This window comes from Talpa europaea, assembly GCF_964194135.1.
Source record: "Talpa europaea genome assembly, chromosome: 9".
Taxonomy (NCBI): domain Eukaryota; kingdom Metazoa; phylum Chordata; class Mammalia; order Eulipotyphla; family Talpidae; genus Talpa; species Talpa europaea.
The window spans coordinates 52,628,562-52,641,398 of NC_140076.1; the positions used below are offsets into that span (position 1 = coordinate 52,628,562).

At 35.0% G+C, this 12,837-nt stretch overlaps 1 protein-coding gene across 1 annotated transcript in view; it reads left to right on the top strand.

Annotated features, from left to right (window-relative positions):
- NEGR1 (neuronal growth regulator 1) overlaps positions 1–12,837 on the top strand; it is a gene marked incomplete at its 3' end in the record, with an annotated part of 815,688 nt that overhangs the window by 561,141 nt on the left and 241,710 nt on the right. The gene's annotated exons all lie outside the window — the stretch shown is intronic.

The window sequence follows — 12,837 nt, forward strand, 5'->3', positions numbered from 1 at the left end:
TGGCCATCTTGGCCATGCTGGAGTCTGAGAGAATGAAATGTCTCAGATACACACACACACACACACACACACACACATATATATTTGTATTCTCTATATATGTATGTATGTGTGTGTGTATATATATATATATATATATATATATATATAAAATGATGTGTGTATGTGTGTGTATATAAATGAAAGCAGTAAAGGAAAGAGAAGTCTCCCAGAAAGAAGTATTTGTTTAGCCTCATAAGATTCTGGGGACAAGACACTCTTGATTTATTGGTTGTTGCTTGTTGCTAGAAGGAGAAGGAAAGGTGGTGGGGACTGTGAAAGGGGGGGCCAGATTAAAGGGAGTTCATGAACTTTCAGAGGTAGGTATAGATCCTTTACTTCAAGATCAAAAGGAATGACCTGGGAAGATAGAACTATTTAGAGATACTGATGAATATTAAAGAAATGTATTTAAATATTTTATTTCCTACATTCATGGAGTAAACTTGGAAGGTTTCTGTTTATGTCATGGCAAAAGCAAAAGAAAGGATTAAAATGGTAATACTGAGACTAACAATTCCAGCTAAAAGAGATATGATAGCTAAGAAACGTAAAGGAAAATTCCTATAATTATTGAACATTGAATATTAGAAACATGTATAATCATCCAGAAAACATTTTTTCTCAATAGAACAACGTAATATGTGAGCATTACACCTTTACTTTTCAGTTTGGAATTTTCAGGGTAAGACAGAGTTCAGATGTAATTCTATGGTTTATGTAACCCCTCAGTTGAAGTAAAACTGTGTTATTAAACATGCAGTTAAGGAATACATGGTTTCTTCTATTGAGAGAGACATACTTCATGCTTTGTTTTAAATCTTAGACACACACTTCAATTAATGACAAGTGTGCCATGGTTATTTTTACTTAATGAGCCTTCTACCCCAATTAACTTAACGTATTCTCCCATACTTTTAACTAGGTTTTGAGAGGAGTTTTTATGTTAAGGACCTATGAGTGAGTGATATTACCCTTTTGTTCATGAAAAACTAAAATGCATCTGCAGGAGCCAAATATGTGTATTTGCTTGATTCCTCCTTTTTCTGAAAGGGAAAGATGAAAAATTTCCTTGATTTTATACATGAGTAAAATTTTTGCTAGATGATAGTCTGTGTTTATATTGTTTTATCACTCTTTCTATGTTGGCATCCCTTCAGGAAAAAAATACATATATATGCATATGTGTGTGTACATATACATATATACACACATATATATACACATATATAAATATATATAAATAGGTTTAGTAGAGTTTGAGCATCAGGTAGCAGTGAAAAGTAATTTATGTATTTATAAATTTATATATATAAAAGTATATTTATAAATTTATATATAATTTATATATATATAAATAGGTATAGTAGAGTTTGAGCATCAGCTAGCAGTGAAAAGTAATTTCTAGTGCTGAAGATGATCCCATGCAAAACAAAAAACAAGTGGTTAGGCAGGAACAAAAGAACAAATTTAAATGTCACATACATAGACATGTGCTTCTGTAATGGTGTACTCATCTGGACTTGGGCACAACTCAGCTGCCAAAGGATTCACTCCTGAAAGCTTCACGGTTGCTTGTTTGGAACATACTCTTAAAACTGATCTTGAAATTTCAAACCTTCCAAAAACATGCAATTTATAAGCCTGTGTTTATCTAAGTCCAATTTACCAGTATATTTCTCTAGCAAGCATATACATCAGACAAGGTAATTTGTGAAATTTAATTCTTTTTAACTGAGAATTTCACTTGAGAGATATTCATAGAATGGGGGCAACACTGACTTAATCTTCTTGGGCCTTTTCCATGTCCTCAAAATTAAATATAACAGGAATTGTTGAGCATTCTGGTGTGTGTCGTTGAACCTATTTTCATGCTGTGGCACATGTGTGTGAAGAGAGTGAGGTGGAGTGATTTGGAGCAAAGCACGGTAAAGGCAGTATAAATAAAAGGCAGTATGTGAAACATTAGGGTAGATAAATTTAGAATAAAGGAGTCAAATGGTAGGGAAAATTCCCTTTCACTTTTTAGCTTGTTTCATCTGTTTCCACTCCTTCCATCATCGACATATCATTCTCTTTCTCATCACCATTAGCATATTACTACTATGTCTAGTTATTTTTTTTTAACTTTCCTCCATTCACTTTTCTTTCTACCCAAATTTATAACAATACTAAACCAATTTTTGAAAGACATGTATCCAGTAGGAATTAATAATAAAATTTTATTCAATCTTCTAAGAAAAAGTTTAAATATACAGATTCCTGAATAATACTCTCTATTCTGAATTATTGAGTTTATATTATATTTAAATACAAGTCAATGGGAAAAAACATTTTTTTGAAATTACTTATGACAGAAAGTCTGAATTCTGAATTCCTTTTTAAACTCAGTACTTATCTAATTATACGAAAATTTTTTTGCATCTTACTTATTTTTCACTATAAAGAATTTCTCCCCTCAGATGTGGTCACCGTAGTACCCATAGTCGTCCACCATAGTCTACTGTGCTCTTAAAAATGCAACTTTGAACAAAGAAATTAAAATTATAGATGTTATTTTTCCTTTTGTAAAATGAGGAACTCGCCTCTGTGGTATAATTTTGAGGTTCTGATATGTTTCTCTGATACAAGTATCCAATATTTTTTTTTTAATGTAGAACCTTTTTTCAATATATATATATTTTAAAGTTTATTTATTTATTTATTTATTTATACAAGCACTGGGTACAGTCAGAAGCACGGGAGGGTGAGAGAATTCATCAGAGCCAGAGCAGGGAGCAGAGCAGGCAGAAGGACCGAAGTACACTGCTGAGGGGAGTGGCGGCAGGAGAGGTCTGCGCGCCATGTGGGACCCTCCTCCCATGGCCAGAGAGCAGCTGGGGATGGAACCGGTGCTGCAGAGGCTGCGGGCAGCTTCGCAACCCAGTGCTCAACCGCTGCGCCACCGGGGAGGCCCATATCCAATATTTTTTAAAGACTATGTGACTTCAGCTCCCAGAAGCCAGGAAGTAAGAGTTAAGCCAACTGTTTGGGTTCAATATCAAATTAATTCCAGATAATTTCATTCTTTTGCTTTGTAAATTCTTTGATTAATATTAAAGATGGCAATATCCTCTTAAGCTTTGTTGGCCAATTTGGACAAGCTAGCCTTTTTTGCTTCAAAATTTTAATTCAATGGATAGGATAAGTACAAAAATGGAGAAGTATTTTTCAGAAAATTTCAAACTGGGAACACTGATTATGCGGTGGAACATGACAGAAGGTAACAAAAACAGGATCTGGAATCAAACACACATAATTTCTATTCCCAATTTTATCACTTGTCAATGATGAAATATTGGGGAAATTACGGGTTTATTTTCCTTATGTAAAAACTTAAGATAATTATTGATGTCTTAAAGATTTGTTCTGAGTATTGGCGTAATATATATAAACTGATAGAGTGACTTGCACAAGTCAGACAACTTTCTGTATTAGAAGTATGTGCGTGAGGGCCTCCCCGGTGGCACAGCAGTTGAGGGCTGAGCTGCGAAGCTGCCCACAGCCTCTGCAGCACCAGTTCGATCCCTGGCCTCCTGCGAGGGTCCCACATGGTGCGACAGATCTCTCCTGCCGTGCCCACTGCTCCCCTCAGCAGTGTAATTTGTCAGCCTGCCTGTTCTGTTCCCAGCTCTGGTTCTGGTGAGTTCTCTCACCCTCCCCTGCTTCTGACTGTACCCAGTGCTTGTATAAATAAATAAATAAATCTTAAAAAAAAAGAAGTATGTGTGTGTAGTATTCCTTTCATTGTTCTGTTTACATGTCTATCTTCTCAGTGGTTGGTGAGCCCTAAAGGTAGAGTTTCCTCTGATTCCACTTTTGCAATTCAGGCAATATAAGGGATCTGGTGCTCATCACACTTCTTACTCTGTTTCTTCAACTGTGAAATAGGGAGCTTGAGCATTAACTAAGTAAATACTTGAAAAGGCCTACCGCAACATTATTATTATGTCCAATACCTAGCAAAGTGTCTAGTAATACATGTCTGTTGGTTGAATGAATGAATGAATGCATCCATGGAATTTGACAGTTGATAATGATTGCAAAATCACCCAGATTCCTTCTTGTAGATGGGTATATTTGGGTTCAGATAGCTTTGGAAATTAGATTATAGGAATTATAAAAGTACTTGAAAACCAATCCTGAAATCCTGAGTCTAGGTTTGAGGCTATTTCACTACACCAGCCTACTTCCATGTAAGTTGAAAACAGAAGTTAGTCATTTTCATTAAAATTTGTAAATTGTGGAGACTTTTAGAAAGATGGTATCAGGGCCTCCCTGGTGGTGGTGCAAGGGATTAAGTCTCAGCACTATGAAGCTATCAGCAGCCACTGCAGTGTAAATTCAATCCCCAGCCAGGTGCAGCAGACCTCTCCTGTCTCACCTGCTGCTCCCCTCAGCAGTGTATTTCAGTCAATCCACCTGTTCTGCTCCCACCTCTGTGTCTGGTGCATCCTCTCACCCCTCTGTTCCTCTGGCCTACATCCCAGCTCTTGTATGTATAAATAAATATTTTTTTTTAAAAAGAAAGATGTATCATCTGCAGAATTAGGAGACAGGATCACAGTGCATGCTGAAGGAAAGATTTAAAACCAGACTATGCACAGGTGCTACCTGTCACAGTGACAGACACTGAAAATATAGAACCAAGAAAATTAGGATTCTCAGTGGATAGATAAAACAATAACTAATCCTTGGGAATGGTGCTGCTTTTAAAATGTTTGTTCATATATTCTCTGAAATAAGAGCTTTCATTGAATTGTGAAAGGAATGAAGGCTCAACCTCATGTAGCCTTCCTGCTTGCTGCTATAGAGTAAAGTTAACAGCAGTGCAAAAACAAATAGAAACAAAAATCCCAAAAAAGGTTGCCATCATGCTGGGGGGCATTAAACAGTTACAATTTTCATAGATAAAATTAAAGATGATAAATTTCTATTTGAACACTGTATCTTCCATGTTTAAGATTCAATTGTCTGTTTTTATTGCTGTGAGGTCATAGTTGATTTAGTTTATCAATAACTAAAAGCAGTTCACTGGCAATTTATGTTATTCCCATTCCCTAGTTGTTTCAGAGTTAGAGTTAAGCATTTGGATAAAACATCTAAGTTTTTAAGTAATATAGTGAGATATATAACTTCATATGTATTGACTTTTTTCTGCACTAAATCATATTTTGACCTAGCATCTGTAGTCCAGAGCAGATGTTGACAGTGTTCTGCTTTCCATGCAACTAGTATACATGGTAACAAGAAGAGATGTATCAATAATTAGTTGAACTTCATAAATGTAGCATTTGTTAATGCTGTTTGTATTGTGGGCATACTGGTTTTGTAAACCCTTCTATTTTTCTCTGTGGATGTTAAAAGGAATTTAAAGCTCGGTACAATTCATGTACCAATATAAATAGTTATTACTAAAGTCTCTTATGAGCTATTTGGCACAGCCCGACAGGAAATAGATGAATCTGATGATTTGTGAACTCTTTAAGAGTCGGTTACATAACTCTGACTAAGAGTCCAGTGTCCTGATAGAATTTTCTAAATTACACAGTGGTAGAGATTTCAAGTTGTTTATCAAAATTTGCTTATTTTCCCTCTCTGTACCCATTGTTTGGACTACAGTATGTGGCCTGTTTAGAGGTTAGTTTTGGTCCCATGACTGAATTTGAGTGAGTGAAATATGCACAGAAATGAAATGAGTCATTTCCAGACTTGGCCTATCAAAATTACCCATGTATATTCTCTTGCTTGTTTCCTTTTCTGGCTAACTGGGATAGTAGCCCCCATGTGACCCTGAGGACATGTTGATGAGAACAAAACTGCCATTATCTTGAACTCCTGGGTGATTATATTCAGAAGAACACTTCCAATCCTCTTATCTCATTTCACTCTTAATCTTTCACTGTTCTAAAACACTGAATCTACTAGATGAGTGAGAACTTAACTTTTCCCTCGATTCAGTATAATTCTGGGCCTATTTGTTACAATGGCTTAATCTCTTCTGACTTACACTATCAAGTATATAGGTTCAAATCCTCTCTATAGTGTGAATTTTTTTACGTCTTGTCTTTCTTTAGAAATTTAGCCTGGAAACAATGATTAAAAGTTTACCGAGAAAAGTAAGGGGCTAATGGATCTCTCTTTGCTCCAAGGCAAATCATTTGCAAATTTTATAAGTTATGTAAAGGAAATATATAAATACTGTGCCTTTGAGGCTTCAGTGATTTGGCTCAAGGATCAGTTAAATTCAAAATAATGCCTGGCTATCAACCTCTGACATGGGACTTCCTAATAAAATACAACTTGAAGACAAAGAAAAGTGTACAGTGGTTACAAAATCTCCAAAACCTAAAGCTAACCCAAAATATTCAAAAGAATGCAACCCTGCCATTCAACAGAGAATTTTCTCTCACTGAGCTGCTTCTTGACTGAGAAAATTCCAGACTGTACCAAAGACAAAACTAGACAATCTCCTTTCTGTATATTGTTGCAACTTTTCATGGCAGAGTATTACTGTCTCCCTTTTGCACTATCCTTTATTCACTGGCCTATAGTAGTTCATGGTATATGTTCACATACTTTTAAACTTTATACGTGGAAAGAAAAAGATGAGAACTCTACTATGTTGGAAACTGTAGCTTCCCATTGGTTCCAACTATTATATTATCAGTGATTAGAAGTAGAAGAGGAACTCAAGTCAATCTGGTAATTTATATAGAGTCATCCAGCTAGAAACAGGAAATAAGATAGCTATGCCAATAGACAGGCTCTACATTTTTTCCAGGAAATGCATCTAACCAGCAATCAGGAAGACAGGGGGAACGTACCAAGTCTCTGTGTACTAGAAGCATCATATCAAATTGGAACTCTACATGGTAATAGATGGTGGGAAGGAGGGAATAAACAAAATGCAAATATTCACTGGAAAAAGAAAAAAGCACATTTAAAAGCAACTTGAAGATGAATGTAATATTTAAATACATTAAGTATGGCTATAGCAAAAGGGAAAAATTCAGAAAACTTTTTTATACGTAATTTATAAGAAATTAGGAGAAATCCCTTCCATAAAAATTTCAAAAAACAAACTGAGATGCTTGATGAACAGACAAGAAGAAAAGCAGTAAGTTGCATAAAGATGACCAATTGTGATGAAGGGAATGCTGGCTACATATTATTTCCTAGCATCAAAAGTACTGGATAAGTATCAAAAGCCTTCCCAGTATTAAGCACCCGAAATTGCTAGAAACTAGACAGAATATGAAAATATGTGTTTTACATGAGCATGACTGAACTTATGGAAACACAAAAAGCACAAATTGGAAGCCTCAAAAAACCACAAAATGATGTTCTATTGGGGAATGAGCCCTTCCAGATGTTCCCTGGAGATGTGGAATTTGTTTTTAACTTGCCAGTTTGGGGATCTTGGACACAACCCTGTTTAGTATGGGGCTTTGTATTAGTAACCCACCTACCTTTCGTAGAAGTGGAAAATGAAAAATTGATTCATTCAGGGGGAAAAAGTGGAAACAAAATGTCTGCCTCATTATGCATACCTCCATCTTGACACAGGGTGGTGGATTAAGGAGGGGATTATAGGAAAAACATTAGTTTCTGAGAATTGCAAATCACAAAGCTCATTCATGTAGATTTAGAGCTGACTTCATATTCCATGTAGAGTCTAAGAAATGCTGAATGGAAATTTTAAAATGCTCTAGAATGACTGGTCCCTTAAATGACTGATAAATGAAAAAAGGCAGGCTCTGTAGGAAACATTCTAAACTCAGTCCTCCCAAATAGTTTTTGAACTATCTTCCACAGATTTGAAAAATATAATGCAAATATTGGAAAATATATGAAATAGAATATGAACAAGAAGTTATATGTTATATATAAAAAGGAAATTAAAATGTGATGAAATAATATTCTGCCATACCAATTGGTCAAACTTTCTGAAAAATGTCTTAGAAAACTAGAACTACATTTAGCAAACAAAGATTGTCTATAAAAAGCTACAACAAATATCATACAATGAATGAAATGAAAATAGATTTCCTTTAAAATCATCTAAGGCAAGATAACCCCTTTCATTATTTTCCCAAGTCAGAATGGGACAATAAGACCAGAAAAAAAACTAGAGATATAATATTTGAAAAGAAAAAGTAAAATTCTCATGACTTCAGTGGTGGGTAAGTAAGAATTTATAGATATTGAGGTATGAAACTGTATTCCAGAAATTATATAGTTTTGTAGATGAATGGTAAATCAATAAAATGTGATTAGAAATATAAAAAATAATACTGCCATGATTCCTAGATTATGTGATTGTCTATATACTAAATTCAGAAGGATTTATAGATAAACTAAATCATTAGAAGAGTTTATCATAATTAATAAAGTCAATAGAGAAAATTAAGTTGCATTGCTATAAACCAGCAGAAAGAGCAAGTCCACCTGAGTAAAGCAATATTTAGAATATCTACAAAATACAAATAAATGTATTGAAGATAAATTACCAAATATGCATATAAATATTTAAACATTTTTTAAATATATAATTAAATTTAAAGGTATAACATACTCAGTGGTATTTTACAAATGTCATTATCATCAAAACAAAATGCAGATTCATTGGAATCCAAATAATAAAATCAAACTCATTTTTATGAAGCATGGCAAGCTAATGCTATGATATATGTTGATAACATAAGAAACTATAAAAGAAAAACAGATGGACAATGTATGCTACCAGTTAACAAAATCAAAATGTATTATTATTACAAGGTAATTTAAAACTGTATTATCGGGGCCTCCCCGGTGGCGCAGCGGTTGAGCGCTGGGTTGCGAAGCTGCCCGCAGCCTCTGCAGCGCCGGTTCGATTCTCAGCTGCTCCCCGGCCACCAGAGGAGGGTCCCACATGGTGCGCAGACCTCTCCTGCCGCCCGCTGCTCCCCTCAGCAGTGTACTTCTGTCCTTCTGCCTGCTCTGCTCCCCGCTCTGGCTCTGGTGAATTCTCTCACCCTCCTGCACTTCTGACTGTACCCAGTGCATGTATAAACGAAAAACGAACAAACAAATAAATAAATAAAACATGCCTCTATAAAAAAAAAAAAAAAGGAAAAAAAATTAAAAAAAAAAAAAACTGTATTATCATTTCAACAGTATACAAATACATAACTAGAGCAAAACAGAGAGCCCCCAAACCGATCCATTTATAGAATTCTTGTATGTGAAAGAGAAGATAATGCAGATCAGTTGGGGGGAAAATAAACCATTAAGCAAATGGTTTGGGAGCAATTACTTTTCATAAATAAAAAAACAAAAGGAAATGAAACTCTACCACATAATATAAACAAAATCAATTCCATATAAATTAAGGATGTAATTGTGAATGGCAAATCATTAAAAACCTCTAAACAACAATATAGAAGACCATCTTTCTGACTCTTGGTGGGAAAGGTTTCCTTAAGGTAAGCAGGAAAATTAAAGCTATGAAGACAGTGACATATATAATGTCACATTAAAATCAATGACTTCTTTTATGAAAGTGGAAAAAAAGCCACAAATTTAGAAAGGTATTGCAATATATAAAACCAACAGGAATTAAATGTATAAAAAATATAAAGAACATTTATTTTTAAAAGCAAGAAACCCCATAATATGTGAAAAAAATATGTGATAGTAATTTCACCACTGAGGACAAGTTTAGTAGATCATACACAGGTAGCAAAATGTTTCATCTTTTTTTTTTTGTGGGACCCTTGCCAGTGGCCAGGGATCGAACTGGCACTGCAGAGGCTGTGGGCAGCCTCGCAAACCAGCGCTCAACCACTGCGCCACCAGGGGAGGCCCTCATCTTTATTATTAAGAAATTATAAATTAACGGCAGTTATGTATCATCTTACATGAACAAAACAACAAACCTTCTCAAAATATCACATTTTGTGAAGAAATTACTCTTTATTTACTGTTGAGAAGTAAACAATAACTCTGAAAAACAATTTTTTAATACCTTGTAAAGTTGAACATGCATATATACTGCAACCCGAAAAATTTTCCCTAAGGTAGATTTCCTGCATATGTATGTATACAGGCAACGTATAGAGGTATGTTTGTAGACATTCATAAGAATAGCAACAAAACTGAAAAGCACCCAAATATTCATCACCACTAAATTGGGTATATGATAGATTTCTATACAGAAATTAAAATATTTTTGTCTGGCATTTTTTTAGCTTTAATTATTTTGAATGTGTCATTTCATTTTTTCTTGGCCTATAAAGTTTCTGATAAGACTGACACCCTGATGCTAGTATCTTTACAAGTTACCTGTTTGTTGCTTTGTTTTTCCCCTAGCAGCCTTTACTATTATTTCTTTGTCTTGATTCTGAATAGTCTCACTAATATGTGTCCTGGTGTAGGTCCGTTTGTATAAATAACCAAGTGTTCTGTTAGCTTCATGGACTTGTATATTCCTACTTACCCAGGTTTGAAAAAAATTCAGCTATTATTATTGAATCAGCTTCCTGTTTCCCATCTATTACTTTTCTGCCTTCAGGATACTTTAATTTTTATGTTGCTTTTACTATTGTAGTTGGATAGTTCTTGTAGTGTTTCTTTACTTTTTTTTTTTTTTTCTAAATCTCTCCCTTCAATTTGAGTTATGTAGTTTCTATCATTAAGCTCTCTGATTCATTCCTTATTTTGGTCTATTCTGGTTTCATAACTTGCTATCGCACACTTGATCACCTTTACTGAGCTCTTTATATACTAAGCCTGTTACTTATTTAAAGTTGCATTTTTTATTTTTTATTTTTTTTTATAGAGACATGTTTTATTTTATTTATTTATTGGTTTGTTTGTTTTGTTTATACATGCACTGGGTACAGTCAGAAGCGCGGGAGGGTGAGAGAATTCACCAGAGCCAGAGCGGGGAGCAGAGCAGGCAGAAGGACCGAAGCACACTGCTGAGGGGAGCAGCGGGCGGCAGGAGAGGTCTGCGCGCCATGTGGGACCCTCCTCCGGTGGCCGGGGAGCAGCCGGGGATCGAACCGGCGCTGCAGAGGCTGCAGGCAGCTTCGCAACCCAGCGCTCAACCGCTGCGCCTCCAGGGAGGCCCTAAAGTTGCATTTTTTAAATAAATTTTATATTCCCCATACACTTTCAACCCCCTTATTTTGACCCCAATCCCTCCCCTTCCCACCCCCAATCCCCCATAGAGTGTCTCTGGTTCATAGTTTTTTGTTGATTTTGATTTTCACTTTCTTATAGTTATTCATTTTCCTGATCCCTTATTTAAGTTCTCTAGATTCCTGCTAAGAGTGAGACCATCCGGTATTTTTCTTTTTCTTTCTGGCTTACTTCGCTGAGCATGATCCCTTCCAGAGCCATCATGTTGCTGCAAATTGCATGTGTTTATCTTTTTTGAATGCTGAGTAATATTCCATGGTGTATATGTACCACATCTTCTTGATCCAGTCATCTATTTTTGGGCATTTGTGTTGTTTACAAAGCTTAGCTATTGTAAACAGTGATGCTATAAACATAGGGGTGCAGGTGCTCTTTGGAATTGATGTTTCTGTGTCCTTTGGGTAAATACCTAGGAGTGGAATTGCTGGATCATATGGAAGCTCTATGTTTAGTAGGTCAAGAAATCTCCACACAGCTCTCCATAGGCTTAAGAGACATCTATAGAACATTAAACCCCCAAAAAACGGAGTACATATTTTTCTCAAGTGCACACGGATCATTCTCCAGGATCGATCACATACTGGGACACAAGACAAATATTAATAGATATACCAAGACTGAAATCATACCAACCATCTTTTCTGACCATGAAGGCATCAAACTAGAAATAAACCATAAAAAGAAGGCAAGGAACTCTCCTACCTCATGGAGATTGAAAACCACACTACTGGAAGACCACTGGACTAACGAGGAGATCAAAGAAGAAATTAAAAAATTCTGTGAATTGAATGACAATGAGGACACCAATTTCCTAAATGTATGGGATTCAGCAAAAGCAGTAATAAGAGGGAAATTTATAGCAAAGGAGGCTCACATCAAGAAACAAGAAAGAACTCAAAGAAACAACCTAATCTCGAAGCTCAAAGATCTAGAAAAAGAACAACAAAAAAACCCCAAAACCAGTAGAAGAAAAGAAATAATAAAAACCAACGCAGAAATAAATGAAATTGAAACTAAAAAAAACAATCCAAAAATTCAATGAAACCAAGAGCTGGTTCTTCAAAAAAATCAAATAAAATAAAGTTGCATTTTTTAACCTATGGTCATTAATTTCATAATATCTATATAAATCACTCTGTATGAATCCAAAAATATAATGCTAACCTACATAAAAAATACATTCAAACAATTGGTTTAAAAATATTTCATGAATTCCTTCCAAAAATTTATGTATTCAGATCTTTTTAATATAAATGTAGGACTTTTATACAAAAGGTACAGGCATGAAAACTCAGATTGCACTCTATAAACCAGAACTGACCAGAAAGACATTGTAGTGAATGGAAGAATGCAGAGGAGATACAAGAGGACAAACAGAGAGAGGCAATGGATGCATTTCTAATGTTATCTTTAGAGTAAAGAAAACAATTTTGAATAAAATCTAATAGAATTTCCAGAAATGAAATTTACAAAACTACAATTAAGAACACTACCACTACAAAGGCAAAAAAATTCAGTTAGATATAGCCAAATATAAAATTATCAAATAGGAAGAAAGATCTGAAGAAATTA